The sequence below is a fragment of the Halictus rubicundus genome, chromosome 1 (genome assembly GCF_050948215.1).
Source record: "Halictus rubicundus isolate RS-2024b chromosome 1, iyHalRubi1_principal, whole genome shotgun sequence".
Lineage (NCBI taxonomy): Eukaryota > Metazoa > Arthropoda > Insecta > Hymenoptera > Halictidae > Halictus > Halictus rubicundus.
In genome coordinates, this window is record NC_135149.1 from 13245962 (window position 1) to 13263454 (window position 17493).

Below are 17493 nucleotides of genomic sequence, written 5' to 3' on the forward strand. Positions count from 1 at the left end.
TTCTCATAAATCCTGGAGGAATTCTTTATCGTTCGCCACACCGTGTGCTGTATATAAACGTAAACTTTTACATGTTTCAAACACTAATGGAGGCCCGCAGCGAAGGAACAATTGGCGTTATTCTGAAATACGGAAACAGGGAATAAGTACTCCATAAATAACTCGGCGACTGAAAACGTGGTTACATTTTCTTGTAACGTTACGCCGCGGCGCATTGAACAAAACGCCACTGAAAAGGTGGCTCGGTTTTTGGAACCACGGCGAAACGCGTGCTGAGAAAATATAAAGCGTTAGTTGATAAATCGTCCTATGTCAACAATCTTCTCACATGGTAATCCAAGAATGAAGGATAAATTTATTTATTTTTTTCGAATAGATTTTACAACGAAAATTAATTAACCTTGATTTCGTTCTTTGAATGCCTCATTCAACTTGTCAGCGGACGGTAGCAAACGTATGGTGGGGAAGCATAAAACGTTCGTTAATAAATCATTTTGTATTAATGATTTAATTATACGTTAATTCCAGACTAGAGGACAAATTTATTATTTCATCGATTTCAGTGTGCTAACGACTGTGACAGAGAAAATTAATTAACGTTCCACTTTGATTTAGTTCTTTGAAGGCTCCATTTTAACTTTAATTAATAGGATCTTTATGCGTTCAGGATATGTACGAATTTGTAAAATATAAGGAAAAATAAATACTAATAATATTTTCGTTATATATTTTTACCGTAAAATTTTAATTGAAAGAAGCTTTCCTTCTATTTTTGTATATACGAAACTAGCAATGAAAAGGGAAATCTGCATGAAGACCTACTTATCAGTTTCTAGTTGCTGATTCAACATCCGTTAACAGGAAAAAAGGAATAACATTTTTTCGTTTGAGTGAAGTGAAAATTCAGTAAACACACGTTACTATTAGATAGGAATGGGCTGGCGCGTCTGACCATAACCGACCGGGTCTACTTCGTGCAAATATTAAAGCATGCGAAGCCGATCTTCAAACTCGTTTCTCTCGAAAACGGAGCGTCGAATAAATAAAGGTTATTCCATTTTTTCGACTTGTTTCTGCATGTAGAATCACCGCTCGGCCGCTTGTACCATGATTTCGGAAACACCCTGTATTGACGATTTTATTTCGTTTTAATAATTAGACTACAGATCTTCATGCAAAATAAAAACATTTCGCATCAAATTGCACGAAACAGGAGTTGGATAAAATGTATTTCTTCTTTTAGTCATCCGTATGCTTTCTTCTTCATCCGTAATACGACGAAAGCCGGTTCCGAGCCATCGCCTTATATCGAAAGGAAACTCAAATATCAGTGTAGGTCAGATATGACTCCGGCATAGGCTTAAACATTTGCAGGAGTCCGAGGGTCAATATTTTTAATAAATTGAGACCAACATAACAATATTCTTAAATTCTTCTAATGTTTTCGCTGCTCTGTATTTCAGCCATTTTTGATATAAATAGAGAAAATCCACAGAACTATCCCTACTGCCGCGGGGTATACCCCGTGAGGGGCCACGAAGCTCGAGAGTCGCGTCGATCAAAGAATAGTAGTATCTTCTAGTCGATATATGTCCGTGGCTAGACCCGAGTTTTGGACATATATCGAGTAAACACTGTATTCAGTAGGTTCTGCTTAAAGTCCGACTCGCTGAAGTTAATTTTTTATTTGTTATTATATTTGCATTTGTTATTTTATTTCCATATTAAGTTTCTATTCTAAATCTTCGTGAACTATACATTCGACATGGGACTGTGAACGTGTTAACTATTTATGTTTCTACCGTATTGATTTTTCACGCTCGCTTCTATGCAACACCAAGGGACAGATTAAGCCGTAAGAACCGAGGGCCGGACGAGGGTCGAATCTGCCGTCAGATTTTTAAATAAACGTCGATTCGGAATAAACCGTTTTTCTGAAAGACTTTATCCGCCGGGATTCAGAATAACACGAGGATGGAGGGGGGTTGGGGGGAGAGGGGGAAAGGACGACACTCGTCGACAGGATCCTCTTTTCCATTTTTACGAGCGGCGAAAGCGTCGGGCGTGCGGTGACGTGACTGTCAGCACAAAGTTTTCGGGTGTGCGTGTTACAAAGAGCCTTCGAGTCCGAGGAGCCGAAGAAAAAGCTCTCGCCGGGCTCCGAATCCCCACGACTGTCAAATTCGTTTCGTCGAGACGCTCTCAAAATAATTTAACGGAATATTCTCTGGTGCGTATTAAGGTGGTTATTTTTCGTCTTTCGATTTTTTTTTTCTGTTATCTTAAAACAGACAGCAAAAGAGAAGATTCCCCAAAGCTTTCAAAGCTCCGGAGGAGCGTTGTACCGAGCGCGTAACTAAGAACTGAATAGTAAAAATTTCTTAATCAACAGGAATTCAATTTTTGGTTACACCGGTCTTGGAGGTTTTTTGAGCGTACCGTGTATATACACCGGCGCGGCGGCCGGTGAACACAGTTTAACCTTCGCACTTCCATCGCGCATGCCTGTCAAGAGCGGAAACGGGGGTGGCGGGTAACCAGAATGCTGGAGAGGAATTCTTCTTCAAATATTTACAGGGTAATGTGGACGTACCCTGACTTGGACCAACTTCGACATTAAGGGGAATATACAGGCGAACGTGGAAAAAGAGAAATCGCGAGAGAGCTTAAGAAGGATTGCAACTGTGATTCGTCCTGCCAGACCCCACGTTGCCTCTGATAAAATTTCAAACCGGAAAAATTGGCTTAATTAACGGGGGATTAAATATCGCCACGGGGAATTGGACCTTCTCGATATGTTTTCCGCCAACGTTCGCAGACATTTCGCGGCCGTGTTTTCGACTGTAGTACAGTCAGCGGGATTAAATCGGTGTTAATTTATCGTCTCGTTCCGTTACACGAGCCCGATCTCCCTTGAACTTTCTGCTCGACTGCTCTACTGAAATAATGATCAAAGAATTGAGTGTGTGCTTGTTAAAAATTTTGTGCATTTCGACTTGTCTAGGACAAAATTGCTTTTCTACAAACCACAGAATACCAACGCTACGCGTCTATTGTGAAGCATTTCTTTGTAGGAATTGTCATGCCAACTGGAATTTTGGCATATCGATTCTACCGATTGAATTTTTTTTTGAAAATTCTAAAAGAGAAGCGAGACGCATGAATGGACTTCGCCTATGCATCTCTATAAACGAATCTCACGTACCATCGACACTTCCAAATTACTCGGGGCTTGCTACGCACGTACAAGCTCCTTGGTAATTCAATTATTCTCGCTTCAATATTCGAATTGATTGTGTAAGTGTGCTGGGCGCACTGAGGAATACGGTAGTTAGATTAAAATTTCGATACAATACACGATGACTAATAATGCTCTGAAATTTGAAATTTATTTAGTCGGTTCTGACAAAATTTGTTACACAAACATTGAAATAATAGTAATATTTTGCTTACATTGTTTTATCAATACGTTCCTGGTTATTTGTATATAGTGCAGTGAGCTTGTGATATACGTCCTTCCAAGAATACGAAATATATTATATAAGAAATAATTTTTTAGAAATTGTAGGCGTTGCGTTAAGTGTTGCAGTGAATACTCGCAGAATTCAGCAGATGTAGCTAAATATTCAAGCGCGACACAGACCACTCGTGAAAGGACTGTTGTTTTTTGCTAAAAAATGTTTCCCACTTGTTTAACTCTTTTAACGCTGACGGGAGAGAGTGTGCCTCTGGTCCACTTTTGCAAGGACTGCTGGGACGTTTGTTCTCACGTGTAACTGTTTAGTTGCAATCTTGCTTTTTAAAAGTAAATTTTTAATCTTGTTCTTCCAACATTGAGACCTGTTCAAACCTATAATTTCATTGCAAATTAACATTCTAGAAATTAAAACTAAAAATTGCAGTCAATTTTGTTATCAAAAATAAGTTTATCAAATGTCTTGATAATGTCAATAATGTCTCGAAAGTTTCACAAACAGTTAGAAACAAAAAAGTTTGAAGAAGATTTATGTCAAATAAATAAGTTTCTTCGAATTATTTCGTTTGTGTGATCGGGTAGGATAAATATCTCTATCGGGTGTCTTTAAATAGTTAGCTTTCCTGAAAACAAATTTCTGAAATACATAATTACAAAATGAAATAACATGTTATCTCAAATGACATTTCAAATAATGTTAGGATAATTATCAAATTGTTCTTCGAAATCATGTCTGACGATCTGATTATACATATGAGGTTTGAGTCTGGTTTATTCTTGTTGTACATTATTTCGATTATTTCTTTCGTCAAATTTCAAATAAAACAGAGAAAGAATACATTATTTGAATGAATATTATTTAAAAAAAAAAAGAGAATAAAGTATTGCGAAATAAATTATTTCAAATATTTCTTATTTTCATTTCGAATAAAATTTGCTGAGGTCTGAAAAACTATAAATTAGTGTTTCCCCGCAAGTTAAAGGAGATTTCGCAGAAAATCGTCGGAGGAGCGTCGATGAAGCGTAGCGGCTTGCTGCGCTTCGCACCGCCGCGCCGCCGTCGCGAAATCAATTAGGATTGGCCTTGTTCCGCGCTTATTGTATCAAAAACACGGCCGCGTCAGATTGAACGCGCGCATCGGTGCTCTAAGGAAAGGAATCCCCAAGAAGATTTATGAACAGGAGGCGAGAGCCTGTGCTCTGACTTCGACGTGAGCCAAATCTATAGACGTAGCCCGTAGTCGGCGTCGGCGTCGGCGCTCGACGTCGTTCGTACGAACGGAGGCCAACGAGAACTTAAGGAGGGGAATATACCTGACGTACCGAGATATATATCGCCTGGTACATCTCTCACCCTGTACTCTGATTTATTTTACGCCGACGAGCAGGTACCGTCTACAATTTCGAAAAGTCAGCAGACTCCCGGCGCGCGCTCGCGTATACCTCGTGTATACGGGATTTCCGGAATTTTAGGGATCCTGCTGGCTCGGAGATAAACACCTCTTGTCGCGCCAACTTCCCCATTACGATGACAGCTCCGGAGAGTCTATGCGCGCTTGCTTGTCCCGCGCGGAATCTTAAAATTCTCTCCTACGTAGCTACACACTTCACCCTGACAGCCAGTTAAAAATTTTTCTTCCCCGCGCCCCCTGCCCCGAAGTGAAAACACTACGTTTCCGCGCTTTCGCGTATTTGCGACGACACCCACTGGGCCAGAATTGCAGGAAGCTGGAGAAAATTCGTGTCTCTGTTAATTGCACATCACTAGTTACAAGTAGAACGGTTTTATTGGTTTTTGGGGTCGTAGAATCTAATTCCGGTATACAAGTCTATGCAAAATGTCATTACAGTGTTTATACCTTATAGGTCTAACACACGGGTCTAGCCACGGACATATATCGGCCAGGAGATATTATTCTTTGACCCACACGACCTTACACTCCTCACCCTCACGGGGTATACCCCGCGGCGGTGGGGATAGTTCTGGGACTTTTATCGGCTAGCCATTTGGGACACATATAGAGTAAACACTGTACACAGATACACGTAGAAGCACGTGTGTAAGTGATTCGATGATTTCTTTGGAAATCACCCGGTAGCACGCGAATTTCCCGATATGGTGGAGAGAAAACGTTGGAAAAGCATTTGGAAGATAAACACGGATTACTTTGGTGGTCCTTTGCGGTTTGCGGAACATTGTTTCTGCAATCTTTCTCTCAGTTCGTGTCGTTCATGATCAAACGTGTATATTCGAGTTTGTCGCGTGTGTTTCCTGTGGACTTACACCGTTGGGAGTGGTGGCGGCGGCGACGGAATTGCCGGAGTTGCACGGGATACGTTCTCGAGGGCCTGAAAATTTTAAATAAACTGCGGGAACGGGGAATTTCACGTGTGCAATCTGTAGCAGCACTTTCGCCAAGTAATTGTCCGAGTAGGACGAGCTCCGAGACACGTTCTCGTCCGTACGCGCGTCGTTCGATAACTTCGTACAGGCCCGCGACGTAAATTGCCATCGCGAGATTACTTTATTCTTACGGTTACGAATCGGTAAAATTTACGCACGCGAATTTTATTTCATTTCATTAAATGGTGTCGTATGTTACCGAGAAATTGTACTTTTGTTTGCATCGCCGCCGGTTGAATAAAAATTACATGCTCGTCCGTGTTTTGTTTTCAATACGGTGGTTTCGTTCACACAATACCGCCATAGTAAAAATTTACCATGCTTGCCGTACTAAAACCGCCCCTTGTATCGAATCGATTTTGTTTTGTTCCCCTGTACTTTTAGTTAAATTTTTTAGCATTACATGTTCGTTTTAGCGTTTCATTTTACGCTTTTGAATTTCGTATTTATGCGAGTAATCGAGGTCTGTGCTTTAATTGCAATCAATTGCTAAATTTAGGTTTAGTATGGTGCCGCGTGGACTCAGATTTGACGATAAAATTCTACTTTATTTCCAAACACAAAGTGTCGAGAATGCAATGTTAAGAAGCACGGCAATGGTGAACGTGTAACATGTAATGTTAATTTTAGTAGAAGGTGAATTAATTATTCATCCCGCGGTTACAGATGACTAATTAATGATTAATGATTGCCATTATCAAATATAATCATGATTATTTGTTTATTTTAATAACGATTGATCATTAACATGTTGTACAATTAACATTTTCATTCAGATTTTGGGAGGTAACTAATTTTTTATCCGAAATGAAATTCTATTTTGTCATTCTTATAGCAATTAGAAAATATATATGATAGCTTTAATCTTTTGCGGACAAATGCCGCCATATTAGCTACACCAGGTCGGCATATCAAATTCCTAAAGTTGCAAACAAATAATTTAATTACTTCAATAGAAAAGAATCTATGTACTGTTTCCTCTTTCATCGGTAGATATTTCTGTAAAATACAAATTTTCTACCTGGATTGCAATAAACTGGATTGAAGTAGAAATTTCTTTTTTAGCTTAATATGTTTAATAGAGGTTGAAAGTAATGTAACAGTATTTTTAAATTCTTCTAATATTTCTACTGTTTTAAATTACACCTGCTCATTTTTGTCGTGAACGCATAAAATCCTATTCGTCGGTATTTCAGACTTAGCAATTCATTTCTTTGAGGAAAATATTTTTTCTTGTAGGAAATTATGTGCGATATTGATCTAATCACTGTAACCGTAAAACAAATCGTGATGCAAGGGGTTGAGAATTAGAGAAACGAAACAATCGAAAGAAGCATGTCTACAAACATAAATGTTGGAATATTCGGCAGAGCGGTGCACAGACATCGTCCCTGAAGGGTTAAATCTTAATTCCGGAGCGTCTCACCTTTTTTCTCGGTAATGAACCGTGTCATTGTTCCGACCGAAGTTCATTATCCCGGTGGCTGCTTGTCAGGAGCGGCATGTTATTTAGCAACGTAAATCAAATCCTTTCGCAAAATCCTGGTTCCGCATGGGCACCGCCCTAAGCGCGTCGCGAGTTTCCCAAATTATCTCCAGTCTTGGAGCAACGACCGGCAGGATAGCGAGAGAGATAGAGATAGATAGAGAGAGGGGGGGGGGGAGAGAAATAGAAAAAAAAGATAAAGAACTACTTTCCTCATTATTCTTACAGGGAACGAGCATCGACCGGCCAGTGCCCCCCTCCCCCCTCCGAAAGAGAGCCGGCATCTAAATTCTAAATTTCCGGTTGTTGGCGGTGTGGTGGCGGAACGCACCAACACGTGGCCACAAGTTTTCCGAAAACTCCGGGGGAAAATCGTAAAAATACACAGGGCGCAAGGTGTCGGGACCGGCTCGCCGCCGACTTTTTGGCCATACCGGGGAGACAAAGGGGAAAATCCGGGAGCATGAGGGACGGGAAAAGTTCCGGAAAGTTTTCAGGATCGAACATGACTTCCTCCTGAAGCGGCAGCCTCCGCTTTATTATGAGAATGCGATCCCTTCCGTGTTTGTTTTCCCGGATCCCCCACTGTGCCTTTTATTTCCCAATGGGAGAGACAGGCAGCGCACAGCGCGGACCGTTTTCTATATAATAGATGGAATTAATCTGAAAATTGTCGCGTCACGGAACAGGGTAAAATCAACACTTTTTTCGTAACGAAATGCTTCATTGAAACGAACTGAACAGGACACGCACCGACACGGTATGTGTAATCAAAAATTGAATTCCGTTGATCATGACATTTGTATTGTTTAGGCTCTTGCGTACATCGCTTTTCCATCTTGGTGGAATTAATTCGAAAATTGCCATGTCATGAAACAGGGTAAAATCAAGCCTTTTCGTAAGCCAATGAAATAGACTGAACAGGACCACATACTGATACGGCATGTTCAAAGAGTTCCAGAGCAATAAAAAAAAATCGAGCAATAATAATGCGAGCAATTCGTAATTTCGAGCAATTTCTTACTTAAATTGTGGGCACCGAGAGAGATTGAAAGTATATAGTACCGCAGTATGTAACTGCATAGATAAGGCTACCGGTGTGTCCAGAAAAAATTCAGTTTCGAAACTTTTTGAGCGTCCGCGTTCTCGCTCTCGTGAAATTTCGACGTCCGCGGGAGTTGGCGCGAGGCTTTCTCTAATTTCCTGTTACACATTAATCAATCGATCATTAGCCGTGGAATAGCCGTCGGACGACGTGCCCGGCCGGCGGTCATTAGTCAAAAACGTCAAAGACAACGTAGACCCCGAAGACCTCTCGCGACGACTTTCTCCTCGACGACTTATTTTTATGAGGAAACTACCGTACGGACCGCAACCGTTTCGAAAAACTGGACGCGCACGATCGTTCCGCTCCCGCGGTCCTTTTTTTCGGCCACCGGCAAGATTTAATGGCGGAATGGAGTTGTTTACTGATGCAGCTTCAATTACGTGACTGGGCGTTTAGTTTTTGCCGGGCTTTTTACCACCGAATCCCCTAAAGTTTCGTCGAACCCGCGACCGAACAAATAAAACCGGTTTCGCCCCCAGGAAAAAATTCCCGGATAATCATTTGCTGCCCTGGACGCATTTAAGGGATTGCATTGTATGGTTGAGAAGTCAGAGATAGTCGACGATTTTCTTTTGCGTATGAATAGAAATTGAAAAAAAGTAAAAGGAAGATTCCTTCCATTTAAAAGAAATTTTTGTTATGTTTTCCTAAATAATATGTAGGTGTCTCGGACTCGATGGCAGCCATTATCCCAAACCCATTTCGCGAAACACCGTTTGTGGCGCCAGATATGTGCAGTGAATCCAAAAAGTATTAGATAAAATATATAGCTAATAGATTTAAGAATGTTACTACAAAATGTTATCTTAGCATCCTCGGTGTGGATTTCTGCAGAAAAAATTGCATAACGGATCTCTGTATACGTTCCACACGTCCCCGAATTTTTATAATTGTTTGTATTTCCAAATTGGGATTTTAAAATATTTCACTCGTCGCTGTGCTCGCAACGAACGCAAATGATTCAAATTACGTAGATTTGTATATCTTGCAAATGAAACAACTATAAGTCGTTCGTGGAAATCATTTGATCGCTCGGTAGGAAATAACTTCAGAAACAACCTCGCGCATTTCGAAAACAATAGTAAAACCGATATAGAGAGTATACCGCAAGAAGTATTGAAAAGAAAAATGTCAAGATAAAGTGGAGAATAAAGAACTCGATCGAGGTCTTCTTCCTAGGTGCAACCAGTGTGTAATGGAAACTGAAAGAACAACCAAGTGTAGCAGATTGTCCGACCTGAAACAGAGGTGCTATAAATGCGAAATTTAGCAGATAAATTTACTTTACAAATTAATTTATGCTCGCGTAGCAGCTTGACGTTTATACATAAGCATTTTCTTAGATAAATAAACGCGCAAAAATGAAAGGAAATTCAGTTGAAAAACTCATTACTAGACTGCGGATCTTTATACATTTGTGGCTTCTGAAAATTTTCAAAAAATGCCAGAGTATAAAATTCGACACAATTTAGTACAATTTTTATTTACTTCAGATCTACAACGGCTACTACCACTGAAAATAACATTTTATTTGATTTCGTTTTCTTAAAATTTGACTACAAAAATGGAAAATTCCGTAAAAATCCACAGTGTACTCATTACTTTTATTACGTAGTGTAATATGCTTAAAGTCTGCTAGAAAGAGAGAATAATATTCGATCCATTTTATTACCTTTTCACTGGTTTCTGAGAGCGGATAGTTCGCAGCACTGAAATAAAGCGGACAACACGAACGCAAGACGTCGTTTCGCCAAACACTTTCGTTTCGAAGGGAGAAGGAAAAGTATATCGGTGGTGCATTCGCACACGGGCGCAGGCTTGTTTCGCGAATGAGAAAACACAGATGGGTCGCGGGGATCTGCTTTTATCAGCGTTATGAACATCCTCGACTAAGGTACTATCCGTTCGTAATATCGCGGATGATAGCCGTTATTCTTTTTATCGTGGACTTAACGTGGCGAGATCGAAACGGACCGGCAACGAGGAGACTCGCTGACAATAGCAAAGTGAAGCGGGTGCCGGCCTCGAGCATCGTGTCTGCCATTGAATTTCCATCCGTTCTTTTCGGTCCTCGGCGGGGAAAACCTTGACCACGCGCCCGTCTGAAAATACACAACGACGAAGTTAGTTAAACGAAACTATGCTATTGTAACTCTCCTATCGTATTCTTTCACGTTTGACGTTGTCAGGTTTCTGTTTCGCGCAGTAATTGCCCAGTGTTACTGCACAGCCCTGTGGTAATGGAACTGACACGATTTTAGCACTTTGTTGGTCAAAAGTCGACGGTAGGACGTCACAGATGATTCAACTTCGCACTACCAAGGTATTTTTTCAATTGCGAACTACCAAGGGCGGGGCATTTTATATGAAATAAAAAAGTGGATTGGTCGAATATAAAACTGTAAAGACAATAGGAGGATTAAATGATACTGCCATATTATTTTGAACTTATTAAAGTTATGAAAAGAGGACATATGTTCTGCCAAGATGATTTTTCTTTAATAATTTCAAGCGTTATGCGTGCAATAACTGAATAAGTCTTGCTGTTTTCTGCACAAACAACTTGTGCTTGGATGTCACAGTGTTTACTTTGTATATGTCCCAAATGCATAGCCGATAAAAGTCTCAGAACTAACCCCACTGCCGCGTGGTATACCCCGTGGGGTGCCATGAACCGAGGCCTCTAGAGCTTTGTTGTCCTTTTCTACGTTCTAAAATATTATCTCCTAGCCGATATATGTCTCTGGCTAGACCCGTGTTTTTGTTTTCCTATTAGTTGAATTTTATTATCTTTTTACTGCGTTTTCGACTGCATATTTTTCACAAAAATTGCAATTGTAGTTTTGCTTACATTAACTGACATTTGCTACATTCACTGATTACACTCACTGATAAAAGCACAAAGTATATTCACGAGAGCATCGTGTTAAGCAACCATTAATTTTTTCAGAATTTTTTCCGAACTGATTAGCAAAAAAACTGATCTATATGTACTGCAATTTGAACGATTGAAAACACGAAGATTTTGTACATTTTGTGGACATCAATTAATTTTTTAGTAAAATTAGACTGAGAAAATATAATTTCAACAAACGAGCGTATTTCGAAACGAAAAATATAAACTGAACGATAAAATAGAATTTCTGCGGAGAACAATAGTTGTATGAAGAATTCTCGATTAACTTCCAACGAAATATTTCAAGCTATTTTTCAGGACGTGAATTATTTACCACCGTCAAATATGAATGAAAAAATAAACGCAAAATGTACATAAAACGAAGATCTCGCTGCGTGGAACAATATGCATCGAATGCATACAATACTTGCGAAAACATGGAAACGGTAGAAATTGCTTCCTCCGTTAAGCGTCCTCCACTTAATGCGCTTCTGTATTTATGAATGGAATATTGTACATAGTAGCAAAATTGCATTTAAGCTGCCTGATTTACGGAATTCAGTTGTTTTAGAATTGGATCATTATTCCTCTCTGAGAGGTAATTTAAATACTTCGTAAACAACAATTAACGCTGGTTTTATTTGCGAAGGGTTATTTTGTTTTCGGAATTAGAATTACGAACGGTAATGAAGTAATTGTTTCAGGAAAGATCTGTGAAAACGATATGTTAATTTGATACGTACGGTTATTAAATTCCTTCAATCGTGAATTACTCTTGAAATTTAATTGAAACAATTAGTCAGCTAATATTACATCCTAGTGGGGAGTATATTAGATTCTAACTAACTTGAAATGAATTATAATATTTAAATAGTAAAGAAAATTAATTTCTTTATTTCTTTGTTAATTAACATGAATTTTTGCTTTATTAATTAGCGAATCAATATCAGTTATTGTATACAAGATGTGGAAAATAATTGACTGATGTGTTCCATTTATTCTATTAATAAATTAATAATAACTGCCATGAATATCATCATACAATTTTCCTACAATATTTAGATATTCTTCACTGACATATAATGTTGGCTGATTCTCATTATCTCGAGGCAAACATCAGCTCTTTTTACTTCATTTAATATTACTGACATGTCCAATACTTCACCGGCTATTGTCCGGCGAATATTTTCTTTTGGATGTGTTTTACCGTCTAAGGATTATAAAACAATGGGGCATATTTTGCAGCAGTTTCTGCACTGATTCGTCCACACGATAATATACACTGCCTCTCGTTATCTGCTCGTAGTATTTATATTTGCGTATAACAAAATGGTCGGAAACGAACAAACTAATATAACAATTTATTTAACAAACCGATTTACAAATGTAAATTGAACAGTTTTTGTAATAAATAACCGAAGTTCTACTGTAAGTATTCAACCATTTATAACTCGTGACCACCGTATCCTATTTCGCTAAATTATCAGAATATAATAATTGACATACAAAACGTATTTCGTCAATTTTGCGATATAAATATAATTCAAAAGAAATTGCTATTACAGTTTTCTTTCGATATGAGACGATGGGTCGGGACCGGCTTTCGTCGTATTGCGGATGAGAGAACATATTCGGCTTGACATTGTTCTTGACTGGGCTGAGAGTTTATGGGTGGTTATCTTCCGTTAGAAAATGATAGAGTAAGACATACTCTCTCACTCTGACGCTAAGCGGTGTCGAGCGGACAACTTCAGAAGCGGAAGAGGGTATAGAGATTTTCTTGTTGCGGAAAAAACATCGTCGTCTTATATCGAATGGAAACTGTAATCGTTTAAAAATCGGTCGTACAATTTCAAACGGTCTCAATCCGATCTTGTCACAAACGCATACAAACTCAAGCCGTTCGGACTACTTTTAAACAATTTACTCTATTCGAAAGTATGTGCGGAGACATTTTTGACTGACCATGTGACTGACACGGCAGCCAAAGTGTTGACGGCAGCTCGCCACACGGCTTCCAAAAAAAGGTATGAATTATTTAATCCCGCGGTGGCATGTCGGTCACGCGGATTTCTCGACGAGTCTCCCATAAAACGATCGCGAACTGCTCGCGGAGTTGGTCGGGCCCGTGTGCTGCCCGCCCACTGTTTAAATTCGGAATCCGTAAAAATGGAGAAAACGGAAAGTGGCTCGGTGGGTACAGTTTCATTCGGCCGTGTGCAAAACAGGATCCCGCCGCTTCGTTAAATAGGGGCGGCTGGGGCAAAACACCGTGGCGCATAAAGAATCGTTGCGCGCGTCTCGGCTCGGGCAAGAAACGTCCAATGAAAGTAGAAGAACAATTCGGGCGGACTTCTGTCGGTGATAATTCTAATTAAGCCACCGAAAAAGAATGTCGGCGTCGAGGCGCGGTTCGATCCAGAGACCATGGACGCGGCGCCGCCGCCACCGCCGCCGGCGTCATTTGAAACGCGCGAAACGCGACCCGGCCGAATCAAAATCCGGCAAAACAAATACGGGACTGTCGCGAATTTATTTTACCGGAACGGTCGGCATTAATTTTCCCGCGGCCACGTAAACGGCTCCACTCCCCCCCTCTCTCCTTCCCTACTCTCCCCTCTCTCTTTCTCTTAAAACATTTTCAAACTTGGCCAGATTGTTCGCTCCGAGAGCGCCCCCAAACCCTCTCCAACGCTTCCTCTACGTTCGCAACGGCGAATCCCCGCTCCTTTCTCCTTTCTTCTTTCTTTCCGCGGTTTTTTTTTCTTCCTTTAATCCCACCCTCCCTCATCGTATTCACCACGACAATTCAGACGTCGAGGGATGACAGTCGACAGGAGATCCGTAATCGTAATTTGTTTGCAAGCGCTTTCACCGCGCCGCTTAACGTCATAGACGGAGAAAAGAGGAAGAATGTGGACGGGGAACAGGGTCTCTAGCAGAGGGTCTGGCCAGAAGACGAGCCGGTGGGAGGGTACAGGACGACGCGTACATTGATACTCGAGAACTTTTGCACGAGAGTTTTCTCTTTTAATGAGAAAAGGTATTCGACGCGTCTCAAGTCGCCGACTTGTGCAAAGACAACCGCGTCCGAATGTAACGAACCTCTATTTTGGGAAGCTGCAACCCCCCGCCCCCTTCCGTCCTTCCTTCCTTCCTGCGACTCCGAATGAGATCAACCGTGCACACTCACGCCCCCTTCAAATGGACGTGTGCTTGCACGGGGCTGACAAATTGCGGAACTTTATTCCTGACGTTCTTATTGGTCGAATTTTCAGCGACTTTAACCACTTGTGTTCAAATGAAATCTCTCGGAGACGTCGCGAGTTTCGTACGACCAACTTGATTATCTTTAACTTTAGTATACACTAACTTCAGTATACACTAACACATGTGATAGGGACCTATTGTGTTATACATTGATTTCAATTTTCGATGTTTTCGACAAAAAGTTGTACACTATTTTCTTCAAGATTCTGACGAATTGAAATTTTTTCTAAATTCCCTTTTCATCCAGTAAATTAATCCTAGTTTCCCAAAAAAGACCAAAGCGTTTGGTCCGATTGTAACACTGGGCTTTCGGAACACTAAACGTGGCTTTACCGCAGGAAACCAGAAATTTTTAACTTTTTTTCATGTAATCCTGTAGATTTTGGCGAGAAAATCCCGAAAATCCAAGTTTCAATTCTAGGAGATGACTAGTTCAAAAGTTCCGCTCGTTGAGCGACGCGCGACGGTCACTACGGATCAACATGGCGGCGCCCTTACCTGCCAGAAACGCTGAATTTCGCACATCTTTACACACGTATAACTTTTGAACCAGTGATCTCCTAGGATTGAAATTTGGATTTTCGGCATTTTCTTGTAAAAATCTACAGGATTACATGAAAAGAAATTAAAAATTTCTGGTTTCCTGAGGTAAAGTTTTATCCCAAAAGTGACTATTTTGAATTACTTTATAAAAATAACAAGAATGTGTCTATTCAAATTTTTAGCCATTTTTAAATAATAAATACGCGAAGAAATAATTTGATTGAATAATTCCTCATGGATGCATCTTTACAATCTCAATATTCATAAATTAAAAATATTCGAACCCGTGATTTCGACGGGTTCCGTAAATCCAGTGTTGAAAAAGTTCAATTATTAACGTTGATAGCGGTTGGAATTAATGTAGGTGCATTTGGATAATAGAAACGAGACAAGCGCCGACATTAAACGTGTAATCGCAATCTAGCTTCTGAACGGCGGGAGAAATCGATGGAGGACAAGAAAAACGTGTGATCATTTCGCGCGCGTGCAACAATGAGTAGCATCACCGGTAAATAAACCGCAAAGCCGTAGAAACGAACTTTCGGTCTTGCGCGTTCGGTGCTAAAAGTAATTAATTAACCGCTTTTTGTCCTGCGGGTCAATTCCGAACGAAGTCGACTTGTTTGTTCACCGAGGGTATAGCCGGTTCGCGATTAATCTCATTACACATGGGTCACTAAACTTTTTCGTCAAGTAATTGGGTTACTCCGTTAAGCGGCGTTATACGGCGTCGCATATTTAAGCAATTCACGGAGCACTCTTCACTCCGGTACAAAAAATGCTTTTCATAGCAATTAACGCGAAGAGAAACGTCTTATTTTATTTTTGAAACGCTGCAAATTTTTTGCACAAATTTACGTTTCTTTTGCACTGATTTTTTAATTCAACTCGACTCCATTTCATTCGAATCATTCTCATATAAAATATTTGTTTTTCTCAACGACTTTAAAAAAAAAATTCCCGCGTTCCGACAGGTTGTATGTTCGAAATTCAAATGTTCATCGTGTAAACTATCCACCATAATTGTTTAATTGAACGAAAAGTTCATTCATATCCCCGCATTTTTCATTCTCTATCGTAGTAATGCGGTATAAGTTTCACAGAGATGTGAAGGCCACCCGATACCAATTAACGTCGCTCCCGGGGAATTGACAGACAGCTTTTCTCCTTCCTTCTCGGCATTTCATTCAATTTTTGACATATTATTATACCATTCGAAAGTCCGTGGCCACATTATGATACGTTGGCACCTGAATTACGTAGCTCTACCGGAAGACAATGGTCGACCGAAAAAAAGGAACATTCAGCGATTCGAGGATTGCTTAAAGAATGGCGGAGAATAATTATAAACGGAGAATTATTATAATTATCATTATAATTATAATAATTATAATTATAAACCGTGAATAAACCGTGCTAATACAGGGTGCGAGGTGATGAGGTAGGTACGAGGTGATTCCTTGTGAGAAAACAAGAAAAAAATATAGAACACAATTTTTTCATCCGAAGCTTTGTTTTCGAGAAAATCGAGTTTGAAAATGCAACGAATACGTGTGCTATTCGATAGGAATCGTCCGACGCGTCTGATTATGACCAACCAATTCTACTTCCTGCATATACTGTAGCACGCGAACCCGACGGATCTTTAAACTCGATTTTCTCGAAAACGAGGCGTCAAAAGAAAAAATGTTATTCCTTTTTTTCGATTTATGTTTACACGTAGAATCAGCCTCCTGCCCGTCATTACGTGTTATTCGACCGCATCCCGTATAATACGCGACGCGCCGATAGGGACTTCATTGAGCGTCCAATAAAATAGTTTATTTCGAGAACCTGGCCATGTCCGAGTGTAAATGTATTTTCTACCGACCTCCTTCATCTCCGTTGCTCTGATCAAGAATTAATGAAATCCCTTGTAGAGTATCGAATGAATTTTTCATTCCACACCTACATATTTTATCGGAAGGTAGCCGTGATTAGGTATACAAATATCGAGTAGCTTCTTCGTCTGTCAACGCTGATTTAATCCAATCAGAAAATATTATCGAGACTCAGAAGAAAATTGTGTCTGTGGGTTCAAATGATTATCAAGCAAAAGGTAAAATAAAGAATAACATTTCAGAACATCATAATTAGTACATTGCTTACTGTTAGTATATTAGTACGTCTCGGAATGATTGATCAAAACAACATTCGATCTTCTTTTAGAAAATCTTCATTGTTGTTCAATAATATTTTAAGAAATCTTCAACTGTGAATGTTTATAATCTATAAAATAGCTGCTGGTAAGGTACGCATTAAGAGCAACTTA